At 24.4% G+C, this 19361-nt stretch overlaps 1 protein-coding gene and 1 long non-coding RNA gene across 4 annotated transcripts in view; one reads left to right on the forward strand and one right to left on the reverse strand.

The window, feature by feature from the left end:
* Positions 1-19361, forward strand: part of LOC126907618 (protein O-mannosyl-transferase TMTC1-like) — a 323473-nt gene that overhangs the window by 125781 nt on the left and 178331 nt on the right. The window lies entirely within an intron of this gene.
* LOC126907663 (uncharacterized) lies at positions 12012-14420 on the reverse strand. The gene is made up of 3 exons (XR_007704583.1): positions 14229-14420; positions 13330-13518; positions 12012-12308 (listed from the first exon to the last, which is right to left on the reverse strand). It is a non-coding gene; the product is annotated as an uncharacterized LOC126907663 (long non-coding RNA).

Raw genomic sequence — 19361 nt, forward strand, 5'->3', positions numbered from 1 at the left:
CACAGAGAGGGATTAAAAATGACAATTTTTTTTACAAAAAATTAACTTTTTCAACTTAACTTTTGAAAGTTTTATAGAAATACTGACATTTTTATATATACCTTAAATTAAAGCTAATGTAATATACTTTATTATGAAAAAAAAAATTGCGGACTTTATTTTGTCATCACAATGAAAATGCCTACCGTGAGCTATTTGTATGTTAAAATTCTCGATTTTATATTTTACATTTTTAACTTTATAAATCTGTAATTTTTTGAAAAATATATGGATCAATACAATTTTTTTATGATAAATAATATTTATATAATTCTTTCATCCAACATATTTTTTTTTTTTAAATCGCACCATTTCCCTTAATACAGGAGGGTTCAAAACTTAAAAATACAAATAGAAAGTAGAGCTTCTTCAACTTAATTTTTGAAAGTGTTCCGGAAATACTAATACTTTTATAAAAATTTTTAATTAAACCTTATGTAATATTTTTATTATGGAAATAGAAAATTCGAACTTTATTTTGTTTTCATAGTGAAACGTTTATAACGCTATAACTTTTAGAGAAAAATATGAATCAATATAATTAAATTATGATAAATAAAACCATTTCGCTTTATTTATTTATTCATATATTACACTTATAAATCATAAAACTTGTAGTCAGGATATAAATAAGGAAATAGGAGATCATGTAGCTTTTAGAATAATCCGCCAATTTTTTTTAAATTAAACACTTTTACCGCTGTTCATTTATATGAAGTCAAATCGACTTAACAACCAATTTCATGCGATTAATTATACACCAAAATAATCTACCTTAGCACCAATTCTTTTACTCAATATTAACTAAAAAATATTTTGATGATAAACCAGTAACCTACAATATTTATATTTTTGAAACAAAAATAGTATTAATTTAAAAAAAATTGTTTGCTAATTATTTTTTAATAATTTATAGTTTAATGTTTTATTTTTCAATTATCTTTTATAGTAAAAGATTCCATTATTTATTAAAATTATAATTTATGTATATTGAGAAGACATAATTTTTAACTTTCAAAAATAAATTAAAGAGCCATCATCAGTACAAATTTAAAGGGAAGCACATTCCTAAACAACTGCTGTACATCAAAGGTACACCACTATTATATCAAGTCATATATTTTTTTTTTGAAAATAAGGCGATATTATTTTGAAAATAAATATGACTTGGGATATTTCTGTTATACAGAATTTCTTTGAATAGCTGATTTTCTAGCATAATAATAGTTGATCTATTTCGAATAATATACTTTACCTACATAGTGGTAGTCTTGTTTATAATATTTACTGGTCACCTTTTTTATATCTCATCTGTTATTTTATCTATTCGTAGACATCAGGATTTTGGAGTTGACTATTTTTTATTAGTAATGTAATCGTTTTAATAGCAAGTTTAAAAGAAAAACTACAAAACAAATGAACCTACCTGAATCATTTCATGTTTTTTTTGTTGTATTTTTCTCAAATTCTTTTACTAGTATTTTCTTTGTCGACTTTAAAGTTTTTTCTCCAGACAATATTCGAGTACACCTGTGAAGGCAATTTAACACATACGTGTTTCATTAGCCACATCACCATCACTCGTTGTAACTCGAAAAAATATTACATCGATACATGTCCCTCGATAAATCAGTTTATCATTGTCAACGCCACAACCTACCAAATTAAATTCTCTCTAGAGAATGGTCCTTCGTCGTCACTTCTTTTCTTTTTTTATCTTTTATTCGCAACAGAAGTGTGACGTGCAAACCCAAGGAGATTTATTTGAGTGAATTTCAAATTTCTCTTTTATATTGAGAAAAAGAGTTGACCGTAAATGAAAAATCGAAGTGAAACAAAGATCACAGATGAATGGAACACATGAAAACTAAAAATTGATGTCAATCACTAAAAAATGTGCTTCAAATATCAAATTAGTTATATTAATGTAAAACATTATTGTGTTTTCATAACATATCATTCTTAAATCTATGAGTGATTAATTATTATTTACTTTAATAATCAAAGTTTTACTTATGAGCACAATGAGAAAAATCTAGTTAATTAACTAGATTATTAATAAAAATAATAATTTATTAATCCATGAGTAAATGATGTTCATCTGTACATAGTATTTCATGATATTTCTTAAAAATTATTTTATCATAATATGATAAAATAAAAATGCACAATATATTACTTTGTGCACTTTTATACATTATGATAAAACTATAAATCCCCCCCAGTGGTGTTGTGAATGTCTCATGGATATAGTCACACGTGTATAATTTTAATTAATATTCTTGTCATTTTTGGTAAAGTTATAAGCGAAAATATTACAAGTATTTCATTGTGTAATAACTAATTGTATACACATATTCCTGTCAAAGTAGCTGGATTATTGTTTCTATGATATTTAAGAAAAGAATAATTAGTGATAAATATTAGTATTACTTATAATTATGAAAAATCTTATTATCGATTTTTAGCTTCGATTCGAAGATGAGAAGATATTAACTTTACCATACAATGTGTGTCTTTTTTTTTATGACGGTCGCCACTTCTTCTCAGCTCTCGATTTCTTTTAACGATTCCAAAATATCACAAATCGTATCTAATTGAAGAAATGTCCTTAAAAATTGGAAAAAAATTCTCTAGTTTCCTTTAAATAAAAGAAATACTCAAAAAATTTTTGATTTTTAATATTTGTAAATTTTGAATTTTTAAATACTATAAATATTTTAACAATGAATTAAACAAAATAATTTTTTTATATAATTACCTAAAATATTTACCTTTTATTTGATATTAATTATTTGATAATCTGACCCATTACCTTCCCACAAGGGAGATTCAAAATAGCAACTTCTGCACAAATATTTAACTTTTTCGACTATTAAATATGTTCTGAAATTATTCAGAGGTTCAAACATATGTTAAAATAAAGCTTATGTTATGTTCTATAAATTAAAAAAAAAATTATCTTGACGATTTATCTTCTGTGTAAAAATTGTTGTTATAGTTAAAAAACATGCTATTTTTGTGTACAATTTTAAAGTATTTAAAGTATATATTGTCAAATTAGGTTTTATATAATAAGTTTCAAATACTAACTAATATAATTTTACTTTATTATTTATTAATTTCTTGACTTTATTTGTGTTGTCTACTTTCAGTCTTTAGAATTCCAAATTTTTTGCCAACAAGATAGTATCAACTATTTCTAAAAAAAATTTTTGGGTTTCATCTGATTTTTACAATTATAAATAATTTTTATAATACGTTTAAATGAGTAGATTTTTTTTAACAACGTTTTGATGTTTTTTTTTTTTTAATTTTAATTTCTATGCGAAACTAAAAAATATTAGTTTTGATGCTGTGCGTTTATATTTGTATATAAAATTACTCAGCTCTTACGTGATCAATTTTAATGATCACTACATCAAAAGAACACGATTTTAATCTAGTTGAACTTATAATTAGCAAAAAACTTATATTGAGAAAAACCTTTTTTGAAAAAAATTAAATATGTATCTCAAATTAAAAAAAATTATTTGCAATTAAATATCTTCAACAATAATAGAGTATAAAATTTGCTTTTATTCTGAACTACACAGTAAAATCATATCACTAAAATTAAACCGTTCTTAATGATACCAATGTATACTTAGTTAAATCAACAATTTTGATCCATTAATATTAATTTTTATGAAATTTTATAAGTTAAAAATGTTGAAATCTTAAACTCTATTTTAGCTCAATTTACAAGTTTATAATTGATATCATTAAATAGAAAATTTTATGATGAATTAAAAATTTGTATTTATTAGTTAAAAAAAATCATTTTTGTAACTATTGTTTTTTCAATAGCTACAATTGAAAGATTCAAAACCTAATTACTTTATTAAATATTCAATAATTATTTATATTGATATATATATCCTGATTGATACGTATTATTTAAATTAATATATATTAATTGATAACTAATATTCAGAAATAATTATTTGTTATATTAATTAGAAAGATTTTGTTATTATTAAATCCATATTCGAAACTATATCTTTGTGTTAAACCTGTGGGTCTATTCATGAGCTTGGACTAATCATTAACGAATGTTTTAGCTCACTAAAACATTAGATTATGATTTTAGTGCACTAATAGAAATTCTTATTTTTAATTTTTCATAAGTCTAAATTATTGCCCTAATTGTACGTTGTCTAATTTAATGAAATTTTAAACAAATAGTTATTAAGGTGATGTGTTAAATTATATTGTCTGTACTGAATTTTATATTTATTTTATCATTGATACTTAATAATATTTATGATAACAAGAAAATTTACTGCTGAAAAATCTGTTGCTGTTAAATCATTTGTAAAAACATGGATCTTTTTCAACTGAACTTTTGAAAATGTTCCGGGAATACTGCGTCCTTTAAACACATATCAAATTAAAGGTTATATTATATACTATCAAATGAAAAAAAAAAATTTGTCGCGACGACCTATCTTCAATGCGCAAATGGCTACTGTATTCAAAAATATGCTATTTTTCTATTAATATTCTAGGTTTTGTATTTTATTTTATTTTAAAATATTTTATTAGGAGAATATATTGACTTTCATGAATATTATATAATTTAATTGACATAGAATAAAGTTCATAAGACATAAGAAATTAAACTTATTAAATTTTTTAGCTTCGATGCGAAGCGGAGAAGGTATTTTACTTTTTTATTTTCATACTAAATTTAATAATTATAATTAGTATTTATTCATATATCATATTTTAAAATCAAAGAACTACTAATTAGGATATAATCAAAAAAATAAGAGTTGATGTTGCTTTTGGAATAATCCACCAATTTCTCTAAAGGAAACACTATCTACAGATTTGCATCGAAACGTTTCTTATGATAGTGATTTTAATCACTGTCAGATATCATCTATACTTGTCCCATCTATGCCTTGTCTACACTGTGCCTCGACCCCACTGTGCTACCGTTGTTTTCAATAATTAAGAAAACATGTTAATTTTTACAAACAATAGGAATAATTGAAACCCATTTCCTTACTTACTGAATACCCTGTATATCATAATTAATTCGTATAGTTTTTTATTTTCATACTAAATTTAATAATTATAATTAGTATTTATTCATATATCATATTTTAATATCAAAGAACTACTAATTAGGATATAATCAAAAAAATAAGAGTTGATGTTGCTTTTGGAATAATCCACCAATTTCTCTAAATAAAACACTATCTACAGATTTGCATCGAAACGTTTCTTATGATAGTGATTTTAATCACTGTCAGATATCATCTATACTTGTCCCATCTATGCCTCGTCCACACTGTGCCTCGACCCCACTGTGCTACCGTTTTGTTAATTGATTTTGTTCATAATACCCAAAATTTGGGATAGCCTTTTACTATGTTGTGGCAAACGTATTAAAAATATATATATATAACAGAAATTTTAAACTAAACTATTGAGACAAAAATGTTTTTCTTGCAAATTCCTTTTTGATAATAATGTAATTTTGAGATATTTTTCAAAATGTCTAAAATTGAAGGGTGTTTTCCATTTTTTTATGACAATGTGTTCAACTATATTAAAATCGGATACTTTAAACGTATTTATTATTAAAATCTGTGCTGTGAGAGTTAAGAATTTTTATAGATAGTCATAAAAAACAAACGCACACTATCACAAACGTTTTCAGCTTCGCATCGATACTAATAATTAAATTTTAGGCAAAAAAAGTTTTATTGATTATATTATATTAATTTCCGAATAAAATCTTCATGAAAAAATAATTAGTATTTAAAATTAATTCTATAATAAAAATATTATTAATTTAAAACTAAAGAATATTTAAAAAGTTAAACCTAAAGAGCCACAAAAAAATTATTGAAAAATCTCATATATGTATTTCGAAAACAATGTTACCATTGTCAACGCTTAACATATACTGACACCCGGAACAGAAAAAACTCCCTTATAAACTCCTAGTGACCTTATCACCTAGCAACGTTATCACTAAGTAATATTATCACATTTTGCCAGTTTATACAAGTTAAATAATGAATTTTTTATTGGGCCAAGATAATAATTTACGTAATAAATGTAGACATAGGTATTGTTAGGGAGCTAGTATTGGGTAATTTTGGTTTTTGTGATTTTCTTCAAGATCATTAAAATTTTTATGAAGTAATGATAACTTAACATTCAAACGAATGTTATCGTTTTTAAAAATGATTGTAATTATTCTCTAATTCTTGTTGACATTTTCCCTCCTAATAGAACTTTATTAAAAAGTCTTTGACATTCCATACCTTCTTATGTCAACACCTTCTAATATTTTCCAAACTTTTACTAGCAATTCATTTGGTCATACTGCTTTATTCTTTTTCATTGATTCTCTAATAGCTCTTTCTCACTGATAAATCTTCTAGTCTCTCGTTCCACGAGATATCTTCTAATGTCTTTATTTGGATACTCCTCATTCAGTATTTTTTCAAAATACTCTTTTTACCTTTTTTTCATACCATCATCGTTCGTTAGCAGCACTTTTATAATCACTCTTTATGCACATTACATTGATAATCTTTAGACTGTTTTTTTCTTACTTTTGCAAGTCTATAGACTTCTTTTTCACCTTCCTATTGTTCATAGCCATCATACCTCTTAAACTTCACCTTATTTACCGCACACTTTATTTCTTTACACAAGCGTTTATATTCCATCGAATTCTTTCACTTTTAGCTCTTCTGCCATACTTTTAACTAATAACCCATAACGCACTTTAAAAATCATTCATAAAAACATTATTATTAAGTATAGTAAAACCCACTCTTCACCTCATGTTTATATTTTAAATTTTTAATAACTTCTGAAATACTGATCCAAAAATTTTATTTACTAGTTATTTTCTTAATTAGATCTTTATCTATTAAATAAGCTAGTTAACTATGTGTGTTTCCAATGGTTAAATTAAAGATGACACCCTTATAAGGTATAAGATATAATCAAATCTTTCATTGTGATTAAATTAAACACTATCTACAGATATGAATTGAAAAGTTTATTAAAAAAACTAAAAATCAAAAAAAAAATTGAACAGCGCTTTAAAAGGTAATTTTAAATTACAGATTAAAAATTAACTAAAAATATTGACATGTCTATTATTGATATTTTTAATAAAATTATTTTGATAAATAAAACGTTTTTAAAAGTCATACTATTTTATATAATTTGGTTATTATTTTTATATTATTAATCTAATTAGTTTTATATAGTTTTTTCTTAATTAACAAATTAATGTATATACGGTTGGGAACGTAAGTAACCTCTATTGAATGCCTTATTTTTTTGACTTCCAAAAACTTATTATAAATTATTTATCATAAATTACGATTACTCTAACGCTATCTGTTTGTAAATTTTTGAGAGAATAACAAGGTCAAATTTAAAGTGACAGATTACGGTTTAACATCGCAGTTTTAAACGATCATAATATCATTTGTATTATATAATTATTATAATAGATCATTGATAAAGACATTGCCCATAGATTAGAAAAATAACAAAATTACACAAAGTTTAAATTATTAATTTTAATATCTTTTGGAAGTGTGACTATTGACGTTAATAGATACCTATATTTGTATTCGTAAAATTAGATAAAACATTAGCTAATAAATATGTCAGTATTAGATTTTCAAATTAAAAGTTATATCTAACAAAAGGAAATCATCATACGTATTTGCAAAAAAATGTGAATTAATATAAAACTTGAATTGTAAGTTCTTAAACTCTCTACTTCTAATACACTATCATCATTAAATCCAAGAACAGTTCACTGAAATTCAAATTTAGCAGATGAACTACGAAAGATAACGGGTTGATAACTAAGTAATAATTTTGATTCGAGCAAGATTTACTATATGAACATATTAAAATATGTGTAACGAAACTAGGCCTAATAACCTGAAGTTCATAAGTACAAAGAATTAATTTTTCTTTAATTTAATAGTAAATTAATTAATTTAAACATTTACTAACATTTTATAAACTACCATGTAACTATATCATAATATTTGAAATATATATTTTAATATCTTTTTGATATCATAAAAATCATATTTTGACACAAACATATTTAACATTAAGTACGCATAACATGTGCAACTTTAAAATAGTATTTGTACCCATAATATATGGCTGAGAACTATATGACAATAATATCATCTTTTAGCTCTCAGGTACATAATTTTTAAATCAATAATTTCAAATAGAATACGTATGCATGCGCATACAAAATTTATTTTAATGTTTTATTTATTGATAATTTACTTTACGAAACCGAAAATTTAAATAACTCGTAGTGTTGTTTATATTTATCATCATCTCCTCAGCCTCTGTCTATATTATTTGGGTCGACTTTACATCATGATTTGACAGGATTTTTATACTGATTGTCGCCTGACGCAGCCACATTATGGCTGAAAGAACTATTAAGGAGCGTGTCACTGTTAAAGCACACGGATGGGTGACCACACAGGAGTTTTACAACTGCATTAACTAACAGCAAACAGTGTAGCTAAACATCAGCGCTTAGATGACAACTGAATAATCCACTGCGTCACACCCGCCCCGTAGGGTTCTACACAATTTCCATATAAATTAAAAAATACATTGTATAGTAACACTAAATAAATATTACATTTTTTATGGTCAGGGGCTGAGCATGAGGGTGATGTATTTATGTATTTATTAAATAGAATGCTATATGTAATTATCTTCAGGGATATGAGTACGAGGGTTTTAAAAGAAGATATATAACATAGGAAGACAAATAATGTCTGAAAATTTATTAATATAGTAATAATTTGAAATAGATATTATTATAATTAATTATCATACTTAAAGTATCAATAACGTCACTCGTACCAGTAATTATCTAAGCTTGTGTTGACTGTGATTTGTGTTAATACTAGTAAATGACTCAAATAGAATAGGAACCCCTAGTGGGTTTTCTATCTTGACAATAGAGTCTCTATTTGTATTACTCATACAAGCAACTCACTCGAAGATTAGACTAAGCTGGTTAACTTAGTACAAATGTTTTCAATTTATTTAATTTAAATAATATTTTATTCTAGTTATCACTTAATTTTTCTGATTCCCTCTCTTATCTATGTACTTATTACTCTTAAATTTAAACCTTATAAATCTTCTATAAATTATAAGTTTACCTTTGTGATCTTTGAAGTAAGGTTGAAAAAATGGTCTTAATTTTTTTTGTGATGTACAGTATTTGCTAGACCATTCCTTGTATTGGTCGATATGATCATAAAGTAATGAAGGAATGAACAGAAGTGATAGTTTTGCAACCTTTTTTATTAATCTAATCCATCTACTTATGCAAAATGTTTCACAAACAATTACTGTTATCTATTTATAACTCAATCGTATTAGTTATTATGGATTATCTTACTTTAAGTCGCTGTATTGTGATACCTAAATAATCCTTATAGTTGTTACATTAAGTTTTTATCAAAGAATTTTTTATACATTTTTCTCTAGATAGTTTAATAAAACCAAATGAACAATGTGCAATCAATTTGATGACTAGTAGACTTATGATTTATAGACTACTGAATAGTGAGTGGTATATGTATTATAACAATTGGATACAATAGATCTTTAAAAAGTTCAAGTAATTTAAAGTAATTAATCTAGCTAAAATCCAAAAACCATTATCTAGCCCTTAACGTATTTATAATAACTCTAACGCTATCTGCGTGAAAATATTTGAGAACATAGTGGTAGTCTTTTATTCCACAAGGTGAAATGTAAAATAATAGATTGCGTTTTAAAGTTGAACTTTTTATATATTAAACTATTATTAATAATTCATTCAATCATTACTCATAACTAGCAGTGAATTTTTTGCCTAATATTGAAATGGATACTACCCCACATTATTTAATAAAATATGGTTTTTTGATTAAATATATAGATTACTTTTTGATTTATTTCTATAAACTATGATAAATATCAAGTAAATTTTATGTCGTAAACCAAAAAATATGGTAAGGGGAAAGGGTATCGAATATAAGGAACCATTCTTGTTATTTTACTTGGGGTGTGTTTTTCGAGGGTCTATGTTTGTTAATATTAATTTGCAAGCTAAGTTTGAATGTTCTTACCGGAGCTTTTAATTATCCTTTAGCAGGCACGTAGCCAGAAAATGTTTATTGGAGGGGCCAACAATTTTTGGCCCTTGTATCATTTTCCATAATTTGTTTCCCATGAAAAGCTTGTAGGGGGCTCCCTCCACTCCACCTTAGACAGTATCCCATTCTATGAATCTTACAAGTTCAAAATTTGTGTTTATTTTTAAACAATAGGTGGATTATTCCAAAAGTTACATGATCTGATATTTCCTTATTAATATGCTGCTTAAGATGAAATATGTCGAATGAAAAAGGGATTATTAAAAAATATTATTTCTCATAAAAAAATTATAGCATTATAAAATTAAAAATGTAAAATACAAAATCGAGAATTTTCACACAAAAATAGCATTTGGTAGCTATTTTCACCGTGAAGACAAAATAAAGTCTAAAATTTTTTTAAATAAAAAAGTACATTACATAAGCTTTAATTTAAGATATAGATAAAAGTGTCAGACTTTCCGGAACATTTTAAAAATTTAAGTGGAAAAAGTTAATTTTTGGTGAAAAAGTTGTTATTTTAAATCCCCCCCGTGCGCAGGTAAAGGGTCAGATTTATAAAAAAAATATATCAAATGAAAAGTAACGATATCATGCATCTATATAAAAAAGTTATGGCAATTTTAAGTAAAAAAAATTGAAAAAATTGAAAAAATTAGCGATTTTAAATGTGTAATTTTGGGGGGGGTTCCACCATTGACGAGAAACGAGGGAAATTTTTTCAATTTTTGAGGGCAATGGCTTCGACAAGATACAATTTTTGATCTTTTGACGTATCGTTTAAAGAAATCGGTTCCGTGAGAGCTGATAAAAAGTGGTAACAAACACAAAAAAGTAAAAAAAAAAACACATCATAGTAAAACCAATACCTTCTCAGCTTCGCATCGAATCTAATAAAATAATGATGTGAACATAAGCTGATTTAATTTTTCAACTTTTAAGCTATTAAAAAAAAATTATTTATACCTAAATACTAATAACAAATAAGTTATAAAATTTTTTTAAATAAATATAAATTATAAACAATGTAAAATTTATTTTATTTAAAATTAAAAACAATTCCTGCCTTTTTTTAGTCATATTTTTATTGCTATTATTTAAAGCATGCAAATAACAAATTAACAAAAACGAATAAATTACCTATTGTAACTACTAAATTATAAAAAAAGAAACAAATTAAAGATAAGATTTATCAAAAAAATTTTCATAGAGTATACTCTATCGAATTTTATAATCAACTAGATTCTAATCAATGCAAATACTTGGTAGTTTGTTATCATTTGTTGGACCAGAGTTAAAAAAAATTTACCTACAACCACGTTTGGAGTAACTGCTATTCCACTAATTATTACGCCTAGAACGTTATCTTTTTCAAATAACATTTTCTATGAATATAAAAATGAAAATACAGCCATAATAATAACTGTATTACTCAATAGTAATCACAAATTGATAATAATTTCAATGTATATAAGGCCTAGCACGTTTTTGATAATTCGTAAAAATAATTGAATTTTAAATTTGGGGGGGCCGGCTCTGGACCACATTAAATCTAAGGGGGGCCAGGCCCACCCATGTCTACGTGCCTGTCCTTTAGGCGTGTAGAATAATAATAAAAAGAGCGCAAAGCCAGATAGTTGTTGACGATAAAATAATATAATTAATATAATTTCACGTATGATTATATAAAATAATTGTAAAATTGTAATTGTAATTAAAAGGTAATTACATCACGTGAAGTTACGGAGAGATATTGTTCTTAGTTAATAAACACAAGCTTATATATTGATAAATACATTTATAATTATTCTGTGGTGTTAAATTAGGGTAGCTTGCAAGAACCAGACAATGAATACGACGTGTTGGTCTTAGAATTCAATCGAAAACAGGTCGAGCGCGTCCATCCCTGAATCTCTCCTGGTGTCCTTCCTGTAACACCTTCCAAAGACGCACATACTCATCGTCCGGCTTTCATTTGCTTCACATTTTTTTAGGAATTTCATGATTTTGTTTATACATTGAAAAGGGGTTCTTTAACTGAAAATAATAAAAAAAAACATTTGATTGTTGAAGGGTGCACGTGCAGTGAAAAAGGACATCCTATGGCGTGATTCTGTCAACTATGTGTTTGGCTGTGATTAAGAACAGATAATATTGATTGTGTATAGTATTTGTTGTGAGAAGTATAATAGAATCTTTGTTTGTGTTGAGAAATGAAAGGAAAGAGAGAGAAATAGTGTTTTTATGTAAAGGACCTATTACAACATGTAAAAATAAAATATTTTTTAGGAAAGATTTTAGGGGTAACTTTCAAAAGTTCAATAGGAACCTTCTGTTATTATTTTACTATAAAATAAAGACTAGTTTTGTAATATTGTATTTTAAAATATTTACATATAAATATAAATAATAGAAAATATGTGAAATAGATTAGTATTTGATGATGCTCTATTTTTACCATAAAGTAAATATAAGAATTCTTTAATGTTGTGTACCTCTCTCACCTATATCAAATAAAAAAGTAATATTACTAACTGGTTATCAACCAGTCAACATGTATCCAATTAATAATAATAAGCTCCCACTTAAATTTTGAAAGTTATCCCTAAAATCAATCCATAAAAAAAATTGTTTTCTTAAGATAAATTTAATGTTTACTATGGTTAATAAAAATGGGTTAACTTTCAAACTGTACATTTTTATAAAAAGTCAATATTTAACGAAAAAATTGGGTTAATATTTTTAAAAAGAACACTAAATAAGTAAACCATTATAAGGCACAAATTTTTACGATTTACATTCAAAAAATGTTTTTTTTCTCGAAAATAATTTTTTTTAACTCAATATGTCATGCAAATCTTAATTTAATTCAAACATTATATTGAATTATTTTATTAAGTAGATTTTTATTTTATCCATAATTGAATTCTAAAAAACTTGTAAATCTCATTTAAATTTGGTTGTAAAATATATGGGATATAAATAAAAAGATTTATTGATCTTTACAAAAGATTTAAATGATTAGCTTGAGAATGATCTGTTTAATTTTTGTTTAGACCTGGATTAAGAGGGCGAGGGAACACCCAAGAGTCTATGAACTTGAGGACTCATCACAAATTTTACTAGCCCTTCATAATTAGTGACACGGGTTTTCTGGTTTTTTGCTCATCACATTTTTATGATAGCGATATTTTCCATAGGGAAGTCTATCTTGAGGTACCACTCAGGAGCCTGAATAGATCTTAATCTATAAATATAAAGTAATTACAATAATTATTAATATTTGTTTATAAATGACAATACAATATTAAACTTTGTAGTATCCGAAAAAACAACAATTTTTTATCCTTTCAAGAAAAATATTTGAGATAATATAAATTACATCCTAAAAAATTAACTTTATATAGGTGTATATAATATTCTTTAAATAAAACCATATGATTTCATCTAAAACAAATGCCAATTATTTCTATAATATGAAAAATAAATTTTATAAGTAGGAAAAACAATTATTACAAAATAATAAAGCTTACAATTAAATGTCTTCGTAATCTTAAAAAACATCAATGATTTGTTAATATTATTTCAGTAATAAATAATTTAACTCTTAATTTGGTATGGTTTCTTATTTCATAAATTATTTCTAGATTGTTTGGTTATAGTAAACACATCAAAATTATATTATATTATGATTATCTAGTGTCAAGTAAAACATCTAGAAGATAGTCGATAGTGTTGTAAATTTATAACAAACAAAAGAAAAAGTACATTATATACACACACACACACACACACACATATATATATACATAAAAATAGTATTAAATATCATCCTACCAACTCATATTACATTATATTTATTTCTTTTCAAATAACATTATTTTCATTTTTCTCTGCAGACACAAGATACGGTTAAACAATGTATTTATTATATTTATAAAATTGTCAAAACCTTACTCATATTTTTTACTTGTCTATAGGTTTTTCCATGCTTCTCATCCATATTTATAAACAACCAAAATAATTCTGTGTAGCAAATTTATGTCTGCAAATTTTGATCAATAAATATACTTTTTTTAAAAAATTAACGTAAGGTATATTTTGTATTGTTTTTGAATATGCAGAATTACACAGAAATTTAAATTGTAATTTATTATTTTGTTTAAATGTAATAAATAAATATATTAGCTATTACAACACTAAATTAACTATAAATAGTCATAAAATATATTTGAATTGATGCAATTTTCTACAATAATTCTTTATAGTAATCTATTTTTAGTTAAATAATGCCAATAGAATGATAATTACTGATTACGTGCTTGTGGTCTGAAAAACGATGGCAACATCAAATTATATCAACAAGTCCACCTTCTTGTAATTTCCAAGATTGAGAAAAATTATTTATACGTGACAAGAATCGAACAAATAAATCTTTAAAAAAAACAATTTCAACAAAATTTTGGGGCACACTTATTTGTTAAATATATACGTTAAAAAATCAATCTTAAAATATTAAATTTTCTGTTTAAAATAAAAAATATTTCAGAAAAGGAAATATTATTACTAACAAGATATTTTAAGATAATTTATATTATGTACCTTTGATTTCTATTTCAAATAGAATAATTTTTTTATGAGTATAGATACCTAAAATTAATTTAATTATTCAATAATTCGCCTTAGTCCTAATCATAACATGCAAATATTTGTTTTGTTTTATGAAAGATCTATTTATTTCTAATAATAATATATGATTTATATATTTAAATTTAGGACATCTGGATTTTTATACATAAAACATATCTAATAAGCATATAAAAATAAAATTTAATATTCCGCAAAGTGTAGAATACAGTAGAATTAAAACATTAAAAACAACTAAAATTATACTTTAGTTTAATAAATTTAGGAAAATAATAATATAAATATTAATAATCACTAGTAATTAATAGCTACAACATTATCTTATAACTGTATAAGTTTAAATAAATCTAAGTACCAATAAACTCGACAATAGTTTTTCATGTAATGTACCAAAAGCAGTATAAGTAGCTCTAAAAAAAAAATAAAATGTTTCGAGGAAGTAAGCAGTTCGGATAATTAAAAAACATACTTTCCCTGCAAGTATCAAGATGCTCCTGAAAGTTTAATTAAATTACCCTTACAACGTTGAAAAGTTGGTGTGCACATTTTAACTGGCCGGAGTTTTAACATACGATTGGTCCCGACCTGAGCATAGACTTGATCCATATGCGCATTAGCCACTTGAGACTTAAACAACTCACTAACACATTCCGTTTAGTGTATATTCACCAAAACAAGAAGCCTATATGACTAAAAGTCAACCGTGACTAAATCTTGGTACGAGGAAAGTGAAAGTTTATTTACTTATTCTCGACTAACAGCTATTAATTATTCCAAAAGTTTACTACCAGTTTAAAATAAATTAGAATATTTTCTGTACTATTCATTATTATGCTGATTACACCGTGGCTTTTAAAACAAATCAAAAAAATAGGTAATTGATTTTAAATGTTAACGTAAATTCGTAAACGTATTCAATAACACAATTATTATTTACTTAATTTATTAGACAAATTTTAAAGAGGTTTTAAACTTGATAATTCTATTTCATCAAATAGTTTGATAATTATTTTGTTGGATATCTAAATCAAATCAACAAAATGGTTATTCTCATAACAGAACAATCCAGTCTTACTTTAATATTCCTGAATGTAACAAAGATGAACCTTTTGATCAGAACAATAATCGTCTTTACCTAAATACTTAAAATACCTAAATATTTATTATTAGCTTAATACAGATCAGTTGTATAGTGCTTTTCCCTCTATATTTCGATACATTATTTTTATTTTTATGACTGAGTTCTGAAAGTACTCCGTTTAATCTAATAGTCCGTTTATCTATATAGAAATGACTATAATCAAATATACGGTTATAACAGTCAACAGTAAAAATATATTTTTATTTTGTTTTTTAACTTTTTGTCATTAATTATTAACATTAATTGTGCTGAAATGTAAATGTTGTCCAAATTCAAAAGAGTTTATATTTATACATATAAATACTGAATTACTTTTAAATTTACAATAAAGAAAATAAGGTCTAAATAAAATATAATAAATTGTTTGAGGCAAGTTGTAACATATTTTCAAATATTATTTTTTTATATGATAGTTGTTTTTAACTTGTATTATTATTAAGTGATACACTTGTTTTTTAGCTTCAATTTAAAACTGAGAAAGTATTTTATTCTAAAATTAATAATTAAACTTAAATTACTAATAAGTGTTAGATGTTAAATATTTCGATAATATACTTTCAAAATATTTAAACAGAAGTTCAATATATCAACTTTCCAGTTCAGAATTACAACAAGTTGAAAAATTAAGTATAAATAATTACTGCAACTGATGTTTGTATTACAACTTAACAAGAGTGCGCAAACGTCCCATTTAGCATGAGGAAGTCCTGAATTGAAACGCTGTGACGATGTCCACATTAATTTTTTTTTTTGGAGACGCTAAATTATCCTGTATTCTTTGGTTAAACATTACATGAACTTGAAAAAAAATGTTCACGTAAAGTAAAAAAATTTTATTTTTATTAAATTTTTCTGGATGTAAATAATAAAAGTTGTATCATATACTAAAAGTGGTAGAAAAATCTTAATTCTACATTTGAAATCAGCATGAAATATTAAAACAGATTTGGTACATTTAAAATTTTTCTTTTATTTGTTAGTGCAATTAGCAATAATATTGACCAGTATTTTTACATACATTAAAAACTAAATATGTTAATGAAATTCAATTACAATATTATTTTTAGCATTAAAAATCTTTAAGATTGAATGATTTTATTTTATATAACTTTTTCATTATTATGATAAAAAGTTTTAAAAAATTAATAGTTTTTTTGTGAATTACGCATATTTCTTACTATAAAAAACAATTTATTGGTTTTCAATTTATCAAACTGTACAGAGTGATTTTTTTTATCATAATCCACTCAATTACTTACATAATAAATATAATTTAACACATTTTTTTTGTATTGTCTTTAGTTACACATTATTCTTGAATTAACAACTATATAATACTTTTTAAGTTCACCCTTTATACCTGGTAAGAGTGTCAACTTTGTTTTTTTAAATGGGAACACATACTTTAAATTTAATAAAATATTAGAATGTTTAAATTAATAGTAAATGGCATTTGAACTTTTAGTTTAACTTTATTTGTTTATTAGATATAAACATTTAAAGTTTAAAATTTTTAAGTTAATATATATATATAATACACAAGGGGTTACGAATACAGGTAGCTAATTGGTTTTTTATGACATTGATGTCACAGTCACGGATTGTTCATTATCAATAATTGATAAACATAATTATTATGACTATCAATAGATATACTTTCTGTATTGTCATTTAGTGTATTTATAAACTCACAAAAATGTGCCTTACTACCATTGATAATAACAATGCTGTGTACCTGCTAATATCGATGTCATTAAAAACCAATTAGCTACCTGTATTTGTTAAACAATCGTAACTATAAGTTGTAAAATAGTTACTAAGATATGTTCAGTTTTTTGTTTAATAATATAGTTTAAATGTCATAGGAAAATAAATATTTTTTAACATAATAATTACATATTTTTTATTATATAAAAGTTGTTTATTTTTATTTATTTACACTAAGGTTTTGATAACAAATTATGTAAAACTCAATGGCTATGTACCTATATTAATAAGATAAAATATATTTAATCCTCAATGTATGCGTTAATTTTTTAACATAATTGACAGTTTAATGCGACAATATTATACAATAACAGAACACATGTGTTACTCAGACATTGAAAATGTCTACAGTTGACTCAGACATGACATGCACATGAATATAAAACTACCTAACTAAATATTTATTTCAAAAAATATTTCAAATTATCAAAATAATATATAAACAAAATACTATATGATTTTTTTTAAATAAAATACGCAAAATATATCATTTTCTTTGAATAAAAACAATAGATTGTATTTAAGACATAAAATAGTAATAAACATTTTTCAGATAAACATCATTCGATAAGTGTATCTACTTATACTTAATGGTTACACACCAAGTTCGCCATTTTCTTAATATTATATCTCATATAAATCATATCCATAAAATGGTTTATATTTTCGCTTTATTCAAACTTTTTGTCATAATCTGTAAGCGCTTTTCGTGCGTTAATTCAAAATGATTATTTTAGTGCAGTATTTATGATGAAATCTTTAATTACGACAAACTAAAACAGAAATATTCTTGTTTAAAAATTATCTCAAGTTAATCTAAATTGAAACTTACATAAGAAACAAAATACATAATGCGACGTTATTGAGTGTTAGACGATAACGTAAGTTTTTGATACTGTTGAGAATCAAAATCGTAAACTACGTTAAACTCGAATTGATCAGATATCAAATGTATTGTACAAATTAAAAAAACCCTATAAAGTTTTTATTGGTAAAAAAATTACTGTAATATGTTAAGAACGATTTTATTGTAAATAATTGAATGGTACTATTTTTTATTAAGTTGCAACTCAATTGTTTAAGTCAAAACTGAATAGTTTAATAGAGTTAAATGTTAATAAAAACGAAAACACTGCTTATAACTTGAAATTTATTTTATTTCATATTGTGTTTAATAAAATATTAAAATATTAAAATATATCTGATATATACTTATTTTTTAAAATCTAAAATTTAAAGTTTTATTTTAAATATTATCTTTGATGCGAAGCTGAGAAGATATTAATTTTACTATAACTCGTTTTTTTTTTTTTGTATGTCTGTGAGCGTTCTATCTCAGTTCTCACTGAACCGATTTTGATGAACAATACGTCATAACATTATTATGTTATGACGATACAAATTGTATCTAGTCGAAGACATTATTCTCAAAAATTGAAACAAATTCCCTGGTTCCCCCCAAAACAATTACAATTTTAAGAATCGGTAATTTAAAAATGAACAAGTCAATATAATTTTTTTTATATAGATACCTT

The sequence above is a fragment of the Daktulosphaira vitifoliae genome, unplaced genomic scaffold (assembly GCF_025091365.1).
Source record: "Daktulosphaira vitifoliae isolate Bord-2020 unplaced genomic scaffold, ASM2509136v1 Scaffold_5, whole genome shotgun sequence".
Lineage (NCBI taxonomy): Eukaryota > Metazoa > Arthropoda > Insecta > Hemiptera > Phylloxeridae > Daktulosphaira > Daktulosphaira vitifoliae.